This window comes from Mastigoproctus giganteus, chromosome 12, assembly GCF_048544385.1.
Source record: "Mastigoproctus giganteus isolate SK-2022 chromosome 12, ASM4854438v1, whole genome shotgun sequence".
Classification (NCBI taxonomy): Eukaryota; Metazoa; Arthropoda; class Arachnida; order Uropygi; family Thelyphonidae; genus Mastigoproctus; species Mastigoproctus giganteus.
The window spans coordinates 13,958,639-13,976,541 of record NC_143586.1 but is presented as its reverse complement, the minus strand read 5'-3'; the positions used below and the strand labels follow the sequence as shown (position 1 = coordinate 13,976,541).

The 17,903-nt window shown below is 35.1% G+C and overlaps 1 protein-coding gene and 1 pseudogene across 1 annotated transcript in view; both read left to right on the top strand.

Annotated features, from left to right (window-relative positions):
- Positions 1-17,903, top strand: part of LOC150076718 (putative ATP-dependent RNA helicase DDX17) — a 244,366-nt gene that overhangs the window by 199,467 nt on the left and 26,996 nt on the right. The gene's annotated exons all lie outside the window — the stretch shown is intronic.
- LOC150076719 (U2 spliceosomal RNA) lies at positions 8,309-8,450 on the top strand (annotated as a pseudogene).

The following is a 17,903-nucleotide window of genomic DNA, read 5'->3' as shown; positions in this document are numbered from 1 at the left end:
AGCATGTGAACTTAAATGTGGCACAGAAATTAGAGCTAATTGAGAAATTAGAACAAAGCATCTCAGTGGCACGTTTGTGAAATTTACGGTGTAAAAAACAGTTTCTGTTATCCATAAATCAGAGGCCAAATTGCAACAATTTTATATTGTACAGTACTGTATATTGTATTAAAGCTTATTTTTTATTTTTTTTATTTTTTTTTTTTTTACGTTAAGAACAATAAAAAATGCCAACCCAGGTTACATTCGATTTAATGGACTTTCAGCATTAATGGACACCCGTTCTCCCCTATTAGTCTGTTAAATCGAGAGTTTACTGTATATCCAAAACCAGTTTAACCAGGTGTAGTATATGGATGTTTCACTGTATCACAATGACATTGATAACCAGTTGATTTGAAAAACAGTTCAAAAAACTCAATGGCAAATCACCACAACTTCTCTCCTGATTCTCAGTTGGAATGAACAGAATATATCATCTTCCAAAAAAATTGCAAATACTTTTGCAAAACATTCTCTTAACTATCTGCAGTGAATACACGATATAGCCTTTCAAGAGAGACTAAAGCAAAAACTAAGAGGTGAAAAATAAACTTTAACACAAATCGCTCACTAATGCATAACCAACTGTTTTACTACATCAAAATTACAGGAATCTTTTAAGTAGTTCAATTTAACAATGCTGCTGGTCCTGATGGAATATTTTATATCATGTTACAGTGAAACGACAGCGCCATTCATTTCTTGCTGTTTTTTTTTTTTTTTCCCCCCGATTATGTCAGCAATCTATTTTATGTATGTTCTGACTTCACTCTATTGTACTGGCTTTTCCCAAACCAGGAAAAGACCAGTCACATCCACAGAATTACTGGTTGAGTTTTCTTACTAGCTGATTCAGAAAAACATTGGAAAAATATTATCCACAACCAGTTATGTTACCCTTAATGTCCACAATGATTATAAAGCAATTATTGATCAATCCAAACTAGATTTTGAACAGGTTAAGTGCTTCGTGTCCAAATGGTAGTTGAGCATTCTGTTCTCCTGCCAAAGCTATTGGTTGCAGCTTCTGTCGGTCAATACTTCCACCTCTATTACAATTGGATTGTTGCTTCCTCAGCTAAAGACAAAGCTGGTTTACTAGCATCTTGTTTTTCTTTTAACTCTTGAATCGACAATATTGGTAATCCACATCTTGATATATACCCAACACACTTCACTCAGTGCCTTGATGCCAAGAAATCTCCATGTCCTGATGACATTTCTCCACTCATTTTCAAAACCTGAGTTTCTGAGCTTGCTCCAGTTGTGTTACATTTTTTGACTTTGTTATTCCACTGTCATTTTTCCCATTTGCTTTGAAATTTGCTGTTATCTAGCCAGTTCCTAAAATAAGGTGGCACCACCTTGCATTTGTCCTCCCTACTGCACTTCTATGGAGAAATCTACTAAACACAAAATCTTGTGCTACCTTGAAACCTTCCATCTGGTCAATAATCACCATTATGAATACCATCAACATCAAGCTACGTGATATATTATCTTATGTTACTCATCTTTGGGCAAATTCAGTGGAAATATTTGGTGAAAATTAAGCAGTTGTGCTTGGGTTAAAGGTCTTCTCAATAAGCTCCCATTTTAGTGACCTTCCACTGACTGGAAATCCTCTCCATAGTTTTGGTGATTGCACACTATCTTCACACACACTTAATTAACTTTGTTTTGCATAAACAGCTTTAACATATTGAATTCTAACTTGTCCACTACAGAGTCCTTAAATGCTGATCTTCTGATAATTCTCCAGTGGAGAAGGGAAGCTTAGAAAACTTAATGAGATTCACTCCTGAAACTCAGTCCTTTCTTATTGCTTACAAAAAGGCATCACTGGTTATCTTGGGGTACCACCCGACACCCAAAACTTCTCAAGCTTCTTGACTCCAAAGGAGAGTGGTCAGCTTAAATAATGACTCACCTCTTTCAGAATCTCTCCATTCTCTGTCTCACAGATGTTTTGTTTCTATTGCATACCTCTTCTGTAGAGATTTCCACGGGCATTGTTCTTCTCACTCACTTTTTTTCAAACCAGTCCAAACATGCTGTAAATGTTCAGCATCCATTCACTGTTCAACTCCAAACTCACAGAACCAACTTTGCCTCTTCCTTTCGAGCCCATCACCACCAAATACGGAGGATGCGGAAAGGTCAGCGAATGACCACCGCATATCATGGAGCAATATGGCCTTAGTTGCTAATGCTCCTAAAAACCAAATAACAACAGCCTCTTCCTTGTTTATCCCTTCTACTTTTGTTTTTTTTTTGGATGTCCATGTATTTCTCAAACTACAGTCTGCAGAAATTCAAGGCTAATGTTAGTAAGTATTGTGTCTTCTCAACTTCAAGCCACACATGGGACTAAGTACTGTAGGTTTTAATATCTTTTGTGTTTATGGTTTAACCATATATGGCACATTCATAATGAACAATGTTCTGAGTCAAAAATATGAAAAGCATGATCTTAGCATTTGATCAAGGTTGTCTTGCTTTTTTTAGAACTGCAGTCTGCAGAAATTCAAGGCGAATGTTAGTAAATATTTTTTTATCTTTCCAGCCTTCAGCCCATATATAGTACTAAGTACTATAGGATAAATACCTTTTGTGTTTTTGGCTTTCATTGAAAAAAAATAAATAAAAATCTGGTTTACTGTTTGACCATGAGTGACCAGTTCATAATGAACAGTGGCTGAGTTGAAAAGTACATTAAGCATTCCTGTGAAGCTAAACCATCCATTTCACTAGTGTGTACAAGATATGCTGTTGGAAAGTCTTTTTATATGTGTTCATGTACTTTTAACGTTTTGTACTAGAACTGTTTATTTCTATTCTAAAAATACACACACACATGTATGTATATTAGGAATGTGAAAATTAAGGATTGCACATTCTATTAAGGCTTGCCATACTGCAAGCAAATTATACCTGCAGTGTGGCAAATCCAATAATAATAAAAATAAAAAACCTGTTAACCGAACTAGAGCAACAAAAATAGGAGCCAGAATGAGGGTATTGTAGAAGGAATTCATTCTTAAAATAATTTAGAATATAAACCAAATATTTAATATAAATTTAGCAATCCCCTCTTGATGGCACCAAGACCAAATTGCATGAAATATCACTATAAATAGAATCAAAAAAATTAATTCACTGCATAAGGGTCACTGTTACTCAAAGCTGTTTGCATTGGTGGGATTGTTTGATCTGTCAGATTACTGATTTGTTTAATGCTCAAAATGCAGTAATTCCATGGCCATTTCTTTGCCTTCTAGCCTTCCTGTGGGAACTCAGTGTTCTGTCTGTTTTAATTTATTTTTTGTTCATAATAGTGGTTGGTTGGTTTTACACAGTTCTATTTATAGTGATATTTAGCACAGATTCACTCCTGGTTTACTATCAAAGGAATGCCACCAAATTTATATTGTCATTGGCTTATATTAAAAATTATGTTAGAAACAGAATTCCTTCTGTAACATCCTTATTCTTAAGTTATTCTTCCTCCATTTTTATTGCTCTTATTAAGTTTTTTTTTTTTTTTTTTTTTTTTAATCTTACTTCGCTTGACATACTGTGGGCAAATTCCTAATATGCAAATTGTGATTGTGTTTCATAAACATGTGGTAGGTAATGTTTTATGTTTTGCAGTCAATGTTTCCTTGCTATCTTATTTTTCTTTATTATTATTTTTTTATAATGTATTTGTTACATTATAACAAATAATGTGTGTGTGGGGGTGTGTATATATATATATATAGTCCATCTTAGTTAACTTTGATGCTCCCTCTGCAGAAAGTATTCTGCATTATGATGGGAATTGTGAGCAGCAGACACGAAAAACACAGCAAAAAAAAAAGTCTGAATTTTGTGTATATGTATTATTTTAAAATGAAATTGTTACAAGAAAAGATCCTGGTTGAATGATTGAGATAAGCCCACCCTTCTTCCTCAGAAGTAAAAGTTAAGGTGGTGAAGGCGAGTGGTAGGTTTCATTGAAAAGAAATAGCTGAATAGCTTACAGTTAACTGTTCAAATTTTATGTTGAGAAATATATGACCTGTTTCTTAAAACACACACATGCAGATGCACACAGGACCTCTACTAAATTGCATCCATTTATGAAAGAGCAGCATAGGTGTTAGGAATTACTTGAAAAAGTTAGTGCCATAATTGAAGAGCAACTATCGATGCTAGGGAAAGAAGATTGAAAAGATGTGCAAGCAATACCAGAATGGACCATTAAGCAATATCATTAAGGATTGCTTAAGAATTTGATTTATAACGAATACATTAATAATTATAATGTGTCATCAGATAGTTTTCTTCAATTGATTAAAAACAGAGATTGAATTTGTTGAAAGCTGTGTCGTCACAGTTTCATGAAAGATCTTGGATTTGAATGGCTGAATCAACATAAATGTAAAGTTTTAACTGAATGTGCAGATATAGCAGCTGCCAGAAGATAACTGCAACAGATGAAACATGGATATGTATGCATTCATAATCAAGGAAGGATTGACAAGGTGCAAATAGCAGTGGTGGTGGTGGTGCCCAGTTCTGCATTGTAGTAATGAAAATGCTTTTATTCCAGGTGCAAATCTCTTGTTTTGTTCAGAAATAAAGATAGGCGATTATTATAATTCAGTGAATGCTCAGAATTTTCTGAGATGGGTTACAAACCAGTTATTACCCAATATTCCAAAAGGAAGCCTAATCATATGTGGAAATGCACCCTACCATTTGCAGCAAATAAACAGGGTTCCAGCAATTGCTTAGAAGGCACCTCCGTAGCCAGGTGGGAAGGAGCAGCACTGCGTAGCACACGCTTCTTGATTAGACCGGGGTTCGAGCCCATCACCACCAAATACGGAGGATGCGGAAAGGTCAGGGAATGACCACCGCATATTCCTGGAGCAATATGGCCTTAGTTGCTAATGCTCCTTAAGCCATTTATTTGGGACAAATCTTAAAGAACAGAACCTAATTTAGAAAACAGCCAGGGTCTTCTTCACTTAATTGGGACAACATGCTGTTTAATAGGGGCAGGAGGTGGCAGCACTCACTCAAGATTCCCCTTCCTCCAGGACCATGCAGTCTATACCATTGTGACCTCAATCCTATCAGACTTGAACTCTGGCAAAATTATATTATGAAAAAAAAAAAAAAAAAGAAAAAAAGTCAAACCACACAGTCCAATCGGAGACAATCTGAAGCCCATCGTAAAGTGAAATAAGTAAGCATTGGTTAACATGATCACTGGTTAGTAGAAACAGCTACTTTATAGAAACAAATTTCAAAACACCAATTCAAATCATTAAAATGCACTACACTTTCATCGTTATCATATGTTCAGTTTATAAGGATCAATTTTGAATGCCTTTTTGATATTTTTCTAAAGCATGTTTATGGAGGTCACAACCATAAAACAATAAAAAACAATTTGCAGTTTCTGATTTATTGGGCTTTTCTGTTAGTACATATTATGCGGGTAGTAAACTCGATCTTATTGCATTTGTGATAATACTCTGTATTATCACAAATTCTGGAATTCTGTGGGTTTTTATGTTGTTATCATGAAATGTGTTTCCCCTTCCATAAAATCTTCAATCGTATAAAAAAAAAATTTAATTTTCAGAATCTTCTCTTCATTCCTACTTGTTGCTCCATATCTCATTTGCACATATCATGTTAGTTGCAATTTGTGCATACCGTGTTCTTTGTTATTGATTGCTTCTCTTTTTTACTGTTTTAAATTTTACAACACAAAAAAAAAAAAAAAAAAAAAATATATCAGTGAACAGAAATTGCATTTAATTAGTATGTACATATTATATTATTAATTAAGCTATGTACATAAGTGTAAATTTGTGCTTTGTCTTTACTTTTCACTTATTAGAATCGCTATTTAATAGAGTTAAAATTAAATTCACAAGCATGGTCACAATGACCGGCACTTACTACATATCGTATAGTGAATGGTATTTTATTATGGAGAGTCCATCATAACGTGATTTGATCGTACAGTGCACCAATCATGAAGCAGGGGTCCACTGTATTTTTAACTATTTACATGAAACTTGAATAATTGGGGCAGCCACTTAATCAGGCCAAAGTGCACTAAATCCCAGTATGTCCCAAATAACTGGAATCCACTAAATACTTTTAGAAGAGAGCAGCCATTTAGATTTAAGGTTATTGCCATACCATTTTGACCTCAATCGTATATTGAACTTGAACTCTGGCAAAATCATATTATGAAAAAAAAATGTTGGTGAAATTATTTTACGACAAATCAAATGTAAGTGTTAGTGGAAAGAAGCATTAAATCAGTCGAAACTTGATACATGGGCTCAGTGCATGACATGTGAGAGATTCGAAAAATAATTATTGGTTCAAAGATGATATGATTGAGGGGAGACAATGACCACTTATTTTATATGAATGGCAGTGAAAATTAAACTGATGAGTCATCTGGCAGCAAAAATTGTAAAATGCATCTCTCTCTCTCTGAAAAAAAAAATGAATAAAGAATATGATTATCCTTCATCATTTATAACTTTTGTACTTAATTTATAGTTTGTAAACCAGTCATTTATAACAAACATTATTTATAATGTCTGCTCACTTCTAGAATTTTTATTATTTTTTTTTTTTTTTTTGTGTGACTTAAAAGAAATAATTAAAAATAGTAGATTCTACTAAACTAAAATAGTAGACTAAATTTAAACAATTAAATTTTGTTTAAGAGTGGAAATATGCAAATTGGCATATTTCCATGTACATCTACATGCAAAGTGCATGTAGATGCATAAGAAATGGGATATTAAATTACAAATTTTTAGTGCAATGTTTGAAACTATTGTAAAATAGAATGTACATTAAAAAATGGAATTTAAAAGAGATGTGAAAATGGCAGGTTGGGGGTGGGGAGTGTTATTGTAGAGTATGTCTTCCTACAGGAAGTAAATTAAGGGAAAGTAGAAAAATAAGATAGGAAGAAGTTTGAAAGCTTACAGAAGGAAGGGTATATAAGATATATGACATATATGAAAGATTATAATTATAAAGTACATCACTTAATGTGATCTTTGGGGTACAGTTTAATTGATAACAATAACTGATGAAATAAAGAATGCAACCGTTTTCAGTTTTTTATTGATGCAGAGCATAATTGTATACATAAAAAGGTGTAGGTGGACAGAAAGAAAACATTAAAATCAAGCAGTATAAAATAATAGATTAATTTGATTGTCCACTATTTCATTGAGGAAGTTGTCATAATGTTCTGGAAATTATTACAAACCATTAAAAACAAATAAAATATTAAAATCAATAATTAGTTTATGTAAAATAATCAGATTGGTAGAGTACAGCTACAGTACTTTCTTTCACAGCATCATCGACAACCATATGAACTCTATGATGCAACAGCAGTAACTAGATACCCAATATGTAAGAGTTCAAGAACAAATTAAGATTAGCATTAGCAGAGGCATATAATGCAAGAAAGCAAGCTTATACAGTATCAGCCAAAAAAAAAAAAAAAAAAAAATCCCATTTCACATATCCATTTACTCTAAAAGTTTGTCCAGTTCTTCCTTGAATTTTTTATTTAAGCTATCAGCTTCCACAATGACAGATGGAAGTTTGTTCCAGCAATCAACTACCCGCTGGCTAAAGGCAAATTTCCACACATCTATTCTACAACTGTCTTTCTTCAATTTGAATTTATGCCCCCCCCCCCTCAGGTTTGTAATATAAGCAAAAGGAAGAATCCCATCAGCATTGAGCCTGCTCAAACCATTCAAGGCCTTATATACCTTGTTATGTAATCACTTCCATTGTTTATGCATTGACTACAATAAGGCAGAAACTTGATAACAAAAACTGAAGCGCTAAGTACAGTAAATGGCTTTTTTTTCTTCCCCCCCCCATGTATTGATATACCTCTGATGTTATATAATCACTTCCGTTGCATGTGCAAAGACTGCAATAAGGCAGAAACGTGATAAAAAAACTGAAGTGCTTATTACAGTAAACAGCTTCTTTTTTTTTTTCTGTGTTATTGGTGTACCCCTGATGAGAACTTCATAAAAGTGATAACATCTGTCATTGCAATAAGCAGCGCATGCTGTGTCAGCATCTTTGTAAAAAGTTAAGGAATTTCATAACATTTTCATATCATGGTACTATCAAAAAATTTCATTTTTCGATAGTACCATGATATGAAAATTTCATTTTTCGATAGTACCATGATATAATTGCTTCTCGGCCTTTTGGCCAAGATCAAAGTGTAATATCATGATATAATTCAAAACCACATGGATGCCAGGATTGTGGTCCCTACTCTATGTACTGAATGTAAATTTATTAATACATTTATATTTATCATTTTATTAAAAAGAAGGTTCAAATTGTATAGATAATTTAATTTATTTTATCCATACAATTAAGAGGACCAATTTGCAAATTTTCATTGAAAAAAACTCGTGACTCAATGTAAGTGCTTATATGTGACTGTTTTGTACTCATCTGTTCCATCAGATTCTCGCTATTATGCTGTATGTGTTTCAGATGGAAACGTTTTTAAAATAGCGTACAAAGTTTGATTTTACTGTAGTACTCTGTGACTGAATACTGTAGAAAATCAAGTTATTAGTTCTTTTTTTTTTTTTTTTTTGATTTGGTAGTTGTTGGTGCATCGGCTTCTGTGGCCATATTGCACCTCCCAAGGTTTTTTTTTTTTTTTGCAGTACTTTGATCCAAGCCCGAGGCGGGAATCGAACCCGCGACCTTTGGGTTGCCGGGCAGGTACTTTACCCACTCGGCTAGCCCGGTCGGCTTATTAGTTCTAAGTATAGCTCATTCTCTTATAACACGTGACATATGTTCCAAAAAAAAATGGTTCACATAGAAATGCATGCTATAGCATGCATGGTTTCATGTAACACTCAGATAGCTTCAATTAAAGCTGTAAATTGCCAATACTTATTCCATTTTAAATAACATATGTCATATACCACTATCGTTAGTAAATAACCTGTTATTTACCAGTTAAAACTCAAAGGTTATTACATAATAATTTATGGAAATAAATGAGCAATGCTGTTTTTGTTTTTGATGGCTAATTTTTTTAAATGGAGGTGGGGAGGCTTAAATGTTCTTGTTTATACTCTGGCATGACCACCAGGTCAGTGGAGTTTACAATAAATCATCAGTACAAACATTAATCGTATTTAGCAGTCACAGGCTTGAACCACCATCCACTCAGAGCGCAAATAAAACCAAAACCAAACCAAACCAAACTCAGAGCGCATGCAATTGCACTCTCGCTCCTGACCACTCGGCTAGAACCATTGTAAGGTCATTGCCTAGCTTAATTCCCTTGTGAAATAAATCTGTAACAGTTCACCAGGTCATTCAATTATTTTTTGAACATACAGCTTCTTTCAATATCTGGATCCAGAAGCCATTTTCCCCAAAACTTTAAAACCTCTATTTCTATTTCAGTATTTAATGAGGTGTTTTTTTTTTTTTTTTTTTTAGCAGGGGGGGGGGAAGGTTTAAACCCTCTCTCTTGCATTAATTGATTACAATATGTACATATAACAAATCAAAACATGCAATACTCACTCACAGATAACTGTAAACTGAAATAACACTATTGAGAAAGAATGTAAAGTGGCAGCATGTGGATTTTGTGCACATAATGGGGAACAGGTATTAATAAATACGTAACACTTTTTAAAAATGGTGTATTATAGCAGGATGAGCTGTATATCAGAACTTGCATTCTATAACTAGATTGAATGTAACATAGGTTTCATGCTTCCCATCTCACGAAATATTGTATGTTATATTCCCAGGAATGTTTTATTGCACCTTTGTTATGTATGCCAGTCATTGATTTCGTATTGTCTTAACTTTAGTTTTTACTATTATAACTTGTTGAGTAATGATATGTGCTGAATGTTGGAGATGAATGCCTAATTCAACACACTCAAATACTAAAAAAGGTATGTTTTAGTAACCATATGAGTTATAGATTGTTTTCAATATGCAGGTAGTCCTTTATTTATGATTATTCTGTTTGTGTCACTGCAATAATATATAACATAGCTTCAAATGAGTTGCATATTTCATTATGAGATAGCATGTTTTTGTGCTAGTATATAGTGCCACATGTGGAGTAATTGTGCGGTAGGTAATACTGTCAATTGTTAAACATTAACAGTAATAGCATACAAATTGTATCCATAATATTCCAGTCATACAGGTATGCGTCGAAAATGGTCAGCAAGTATTGCTGACCATTTTTCGAAAACATTGCAGAAAGTAATTCTCTTTAGCAGTGAAATTATTAAAATGTTTTTATGTGGGTGAACATGCAACAGGAATTAGAAAAGCATTTAATTTGTCTAGAACTGCAGTGATAACAATTTGCACAACTGCTGCAAAAATTTAAAAATGAGCCCTTAATATCAGCACTTCCAGAATTGCAAAAGATCAAGTTATGGGTAATAAGAAGAGACTGTTTAGCTTATGAGATGAGGATCACACTTCAGATGAAGTCACTTTATTCCAATATTAGATAACTTCACATTTCTTCATGTTCTTTGAGTGATAATATATTCATTATAAAATGATAGTTGTAAAGTTCTGTGATCTGTGTGGTCCTGCAAGAGTATAAGCAGAATTATTGTGTGAAGAAAAACCACTGAAATAAAACCTTGCTCATTCTAAATAATGCCATGTGGACATCACTTAACTTGGAGGAGCTAGTTGATACTGTTCAGGTTGAGTTTTAGCCATCATAAACAACTATTACAGCCATTGAGTTTGGGACAGATTGCTAAGTTCAAGGTCTCCTACTGCTTTTGCATTGTAAGGTAGCTGAGAAGCAACTGCAGAATGAGAAAATTTACCTACATTACATCAAATCATGGATAGAATTACATCCTCGGTGTATATCAATTATTTTGACAACAGCAAAAAAAAAAAAAAAATCATTTTGATATTCATCATGCTTTCTAAGAGCGAATCCCTGTCATAGAGAACTACCAATTTAAGTTCTGATATGTGAAATTTTTAAATCTGAATAATACAGAATATATGCTGTGTCAAATCATTTATATCTAAAATAAAAAATTTGTAATTTTAAAATTGTTCTACTGTAATTAAATTAAACAGACATTTCCACCAACAAAAATATCTGTTTAACTTTCATTTAAAATGATATACGCTACAATTTTTAATTAAATAATAATTCTTTCTTTTAGCGGTAATTCTTGAGCTTCTCTGGGGTCCAGCAGCATTGAGTGGAGATTGTTAAATGAATTTTCACAAAATAATATTCATTCTGATGCCACCCTGTAATAAACTATGGAAATAGCTCTTATTTTGTCCTATGTTCATTTAAGTGTCAGTTCTCTATAAATTTAAATAAATGCTCTATTTATTTAAATTTAAAATTAAAATTTATATTTAAAATTAAAATTTAATAGTTTACGGAGAAATTTTAATAGACTGGGAGGCATTATTGAGTAGATTTATTGAGTAGATTATTGAGTGGGAGAACAATTTAAATGGAAAGTTGGGTGATGGCGTTTGCACATGGACCAGCTGAAAGCACAAAGAAAGATAAAATAGATAAGTTTTTTTTTAATATCTAAAAAAGAGCAGTAGAAACTAATGACAAAAAAGAGAGAGAAATATTGGCTGGAAATTTAAATAGCATGGTGGGAAATAATTGCATCTAAGAGATACTTCAAGAAAATTTGGAAAGGTGAACCTACAATGCTGACAAAAAAGCTGCTAGAATTTTTTCATTATTGCAAATGGATCTTAGGCAAATGGGTAAATATATAATGGTATGTAGAGGATTTTGAGTTTAGAAGTCACCATGCTGCATCATAATCTCTATTTGAAGAGTTCCTTGTTATTGAAGCCCTTCTTGTAGCATACATGATTAGTTCATTACAGTAATTCCAGATTAAAGAGATTTTAAAAAGTGACTAAACAAAGAACAAAAACATTGTTGATTGTAGCATCAGAGTCTGGAAACAACTTGGAAATGGAATAAGATTTCAAATATATTACAGATGGCTAAAGAAACTTGGCAACGGCACATAGAATTGTAATTGAGAATAAAAAGCTTCATGCTCAAATGATAATTGGCATACCTGATGTTAACAAGACTAAGTGAAGAATGGCTAAAATTTAAAAGAACTTTAGTGGAAGCTCAAACAAGGTAAACAACATGAGGAGAAAACAGGACATTTGAAATACCATGGTTAACCCAAAAAGTTAAAGGAGCAGTTAGAGAAAAAGGAGGGTGAAAAAAGTGTGTATGAGTGCTACTATTTGCTGATATACAGAAAACAAGTATCACTAAGAGTGGGAAATTGTTTTGGCATTAATTAAATCTTAGAAGAGGAGGGGAATATACCATAACTAAAGTAACTCAAAAAATATAAGAACAAAGATAACAATATTTAAAAGTATAGAGTAGATATAAAATATCCACATAACTCTCACTTTATTATTTAACAAAACACTATAGTATTTAATTAAATAATAAGGCTTCCTTTTTAGCAGTGAATTTTGCACTTCTCTGGAGTCAGGCAGCATTGAGTGGAAAAAAATCTTTGAAAGAATTTCTTGGCTCTCTTGTGTATTTCTTTATATAAAAATAGGCATGTATTAGTTTTGTTTGCCAAATACTTTGTTCAGTTGTTAAATGAAGGAGCCAACGGTATCACTGAAGTAGAAGAGATTGAAACTCTGGAAATTTTGGTGCTATCTCTATCATGGTTCCGTGATACCCCAGCAACACAACCATGGAAAATATCATATATGGAATTTATCTTCAGATTTCAGCAGTTCACCTACACCAATCATAGGTGAAATGCTGAAATCCAGAGAAAAAATAGTGTCAGTGATCTTGTTACATTATCCGAAGGATGTTATCTAGAGAACAAGTTCTAGAATATTAGCAAAGCTTTAACAAAAAGTTTTCTGCATATACCCTACCTATCAAATTAGGTAGGGTGGGTATATGCAGAAAAATAATGCATCAAATTAAAGACCACTTTTTATCTACTTGTCCTTTTTTGATTTAGTTATTCTTCCAGAAGTATACAAAGGCATCACTCTTCAATCCAACCTTGTAAATAGTTCATAGCTGCTTATGGGGTGCTACTTTATAAACTTTATTCAAGCTATTGGGTACAAAAATCTTCAGTGTGACCCATGCTCTTGAAAAGGTTGTCACCGCTGCATTATCTTAAAACGATTTAAAATAGAATGTTTATTACCACTAAAAATGAATATGCTTAACGACATAAATTTGTTATTTCATCAAAAACTGTAAGACCAATATTATAGTTGACGTTAAACTGAAATAGGTGTTCTTTACATATATAAGTGGGAAGTTTGTCCAGATTTAAAGGTCTAAACAAATTCCTAGAAGAAATGGATGAATTAAGTAGCTGAAGATAGCCAGCAACACTAATCATCATCCAAGTCTGTTATACACTAGTGGCTGGATTATCAACCTTCAATGGTAATCTTGCTTAATTTTTAGCCATAACCTGAGTAGCCCTTCTTTCCTGTAATGGTTGACCAGCACCATCAATCCACTAGTTGTGTTTCAGAGCCTATTACCATTCATTGTTGTTTCAAATACACTTATGAACCAAAACATTTGACCACTCCTGTCTCCACGAGGTGATGGATCCCACGGCACCTAGAAATGACGTCACCGACCAGCACAGCATATACAGGGTTGTTAAAATTAAAGTATCCCTATGTAGAGGGCTCTTAAACGAGTTCTAAGGCTCGTACTGAAGAGAAATTTGGACAACGGGTACAATAAAAAATGCACTCACCATTTATATATCTTAGTTACGATTCTACAAATAACTTACGTATATCTTAGTTACGATTCTACAAATAACTTACGTATATCTTAGTTACGATTCTACAAATAACTTACGTATATCTTAGTTACGATTCTACAAATAACTTACGTTATTTGCATAATCGTAAGTTATTGCCACAGGGCCACTACTCAGGTCTACCGTACTGTTTAAAAGCAAAGCAGTCTCTCCAGAATCATACAGTAGATGTTTGCCTGCACTACAGTGGCAATGCCAACAATGTTGCAGGAAAAGGCGTTATTAGTGAAACTGTACTATCAACAGTAACAATGCAGCTGTGGCTATCAGAGAATTCTGGCATCAGAAGCGCATAAGGCGTGGACCTATGACTGTGCTGTCTGTAAAATGATTGCAAAATTTGAAGCGACAGGACATCTTGGTTGAACACCAAGATGTCCGGTAGAGGTCGAAAATGAGTGGACTCCTCTCTTGTTGAAGATGTGGCTATGGCTGTCGTGGATTTATTAAGTTAATCTCCATGTGGTAACACAAGTGTTCCAGCTTTTTCTCATGAAGTGGACATGCTGTACTATCCTTACAAGATACACATGCCACAGCAGCTAAAGCATGGTGATGCAGATATTTGTTTCACATACGCACTTCAGTTTCTGGCACGAATGACAGTGGATATCACTTGTCCGTGGAACATCTTTTGGAGTGATGAAGCCCACTTCTGCTTAAATGGACAAGTGAATATGCACAACTGTCGCATTTGGGCAACAGAAAACCCTTGAGTTATCCAAGAGGTCCCATTGCATTTTCCAAAAGTAACAGTGTGGTGTGGATTTACGGCCACATTCATGATTGGGCCATATTTTTTTAAACAGGTAACACTGACTGGACTCTGAGCACTTATTCTGTCACTGGACAGCGATATTATAAATTGTTGGTAAATTTCGCAATGCCAGAGCTGCAACAAGTGGGTGTCTTCAAGATACCATACTCATGCACTGTGGTGCGCCACCCCACATCCATCGTTGTGTCCAAAGATTACTAAGGCAACACTTTACAGACAAACAGATCATCAGCCATTGTTTCCAGACATCTTAGTCACTGCGATCACCAGGACCTCACCCCATGTGACTTCTGGTTGTGGGGTTTTTTGAAGAACCAGGTGTATCAGTAAGGATGTCAAACTCTGGCAAATCTGAAGGACAGCATTAGACGTCATTTGCTGGCTATTCCAGTTGACATGTTACGTCCTGCTGTAGAAAATGGTGTTCTTTGATTGGAAACTGTTGTTGACCAAAATGGAGGACACATTGAACAATTGTAGCTCTGTTCAAGTGATTTGTATTGCTACGGCACCATATAGTGACAAATTTTGTAACTAATTTTTTTTTTTTTTTTGTTTTGTTTTTTTTTCCCCCAATAAATGGTTAGTGCATTCTTTATTGTACCTGTTGTCCAAATTTCTTTTCAGTAAGAGCCTTAGAACTCACTCCAGAGCCCTCTACATAGGGATACTTTAATTTAATTTTAAAACCCTGTATAGTGACGGCATTAATGCTCGTCAGCATTTCAGCATAGTGCCCATGCAATGCGAAAAGGGAAGGACCTGATGGAGTTTTGAATGGGGAATGAAATAAGGCACTAAGAAGGCAGGGCCATCATCTCTGCAGCTTCAAGTATTGTCATCTATTCAAGAGTCACCGTAGTGATGATGTGACAGGAATATGGTCCAAAGAGCTCGGACATGGAGACCACCACTAGTTGACAGTCGATGAGCTCATGGTGGTTGGCATGTGCTGTCTGGGACAACAGATAGCTCATGATCTCTCAGTTAATGACAGTCTACAACTGTGGCACATGAAAATGTTTGAGTATCTCACTAAGTGGGCATCCTTGTGGATAGGCCTACAGAGTAGGCAACCTGTTCATGTGACCATGTTGACCAACTATTGTTGACACCTTGGCTGCAGTGGATATGGGAGCACTGCTCCTGGACATTGGACAAAAAAATTTTTTTTATTTTTAATAACTCCCAAACACGACAGGAATTAGAACCCATATACTTAGTACCTTGCTTGGGTTGTTGAAGGTTGAGAAGACAAAGGAAGATATTTGTTGACATTAGACTTGAACTTCTGTAGACAGTAATTTTCAGGAAATGTGCATGAAGGAATGTTGTTCCAGAAAATGACATTTGAATGAATAAACAAGGAAGATGAAAAGTTGGTTCTGTGAGTTTCAAGTAGGACAGTAAATGGATGTTGGCTGGTGGCGGCACGTGTTGGGACTGTTTTAAAAGAGAGAGAGAGAGTGGGAATTATAGAAGCCAATTTGGAAGAACAGTGCCCATGGAAGTATCTGTAGAAAAGGCATGCAGCAGAAACAGAACGTCTATGAGACAGAGAGTGACCATGAGTAGTAGGAGTGTGTTATAGGCCTGTGACCCTATAACAGTGTGTTATAGAGTCATTAGGCCTATAACACACTCCTACTCTCAATTTTGCTTTCCCAGTGCTTATGTCACACCAAACTGACTCGACACTGCATTGTCCAGCCACTTCGACTGGCTGTACTTCCTTGGATTATTTTGTGTTTCTTAACAATCAGCATAATCTCTCCTCCCTATCCTGTCTATCCTTCCTGTACACGTGTACTCCCTAAATTCCAGTTCTGCATTCCTTATATCTGTGTGACACCATGTCTCTGTTATAGCAACAATATCTGCCTTTGAAGTTTTGACCAACACCTCAAATTCATCAAATTTATTTACCAAACTCCTAGCATTGGTGTACACACAAATATACATTCACCTGTTTCTATTCTTAGCTGCCGTAACACAGCCCATGTATTTACTTGTTCTGCAATGACTCCCAGCAGTCTCTGGAATCCCCTGCACCTTGTTTTCCAGGCTGCTGCTCATTTCAATAGAAGCAATGCAAGAATCACTGGCGCCTCCATAGCCAGGTGGGAAGGAGCAGCAGTGCGTAGCACACGCTTCTTGATTAGACCGGGGGTTCGAACCCATCACCACCAAATATGGAGGATGTGGAAAGGTCAGGGAATGACCACCGCATATCCCCGAGCAATATGGCTTTAGTTGCTAATGCTCCTAAAAACCAAAACAACAACAACAGCAAGAATCACTTTCACCTCTGCCAGCAGCTACTGTCAATCTATTATTCCGTGTATCCCCCCCCCCCCCAAGGTAGCAGTTTTCCAACCCACCTAACTCTGCCTTGATAGCATCAGCAAATATTCTTGCACCCTTACTATTTAAGTGTATCCCATCCCTGTAGAATTAAAGGAATCTGGGAGTTATACAGGCAGACATGAAATTTTCTGAGCAGTATAAACAGGTGGCCAAGAAAGCCCTGGTGTCCTATGAATGATTTATCGAACATCCCATAGAGACGGAGGTCATTATCCTACTGTATAAGGCTATTGTAAGACTGAATTTTTTAGAATACTGTGTCAGTGTGGAGACCTTGTCTGGAAAAAAGAAAAAAAGAAAGGCAGCTTCTTGAAACAGTTCAAAGATGGTAACTTGTATGATGAGATTGGCAAAGGAATGACCTTTGCAAAGTCACCCCTTTGCCATCCAAGGAAAGACTATGTGGGCTACAGAGCTTTGCAGCCAGGCACCTTAGGGGGACCTGACTCTTGTAGTAAGGCTCTGAGAGAGGTTTGTGGAACGAATTAATGTAGAATTTTCATTGTTATAAAGAATTCCAGACTAGGAGCTATAGATTGAACTTACAAGGAAGAGGTTTAGACTAGATTATAGGACGTTTTCTTTTAGCCAATAAGTTGTTGTTTACTGGAATAAGTTGCCTCTGTAGGTAGTTGAGGCTGCCAGTTTGAAGAAATTCAAATGTCAACTGGATTATTATTTTCTTATCTGCTTCATCCCCCCCCCCCTCCAGTACGACAAAAGCCTGTGGCTTCCTTGCACTATGTGGCTAA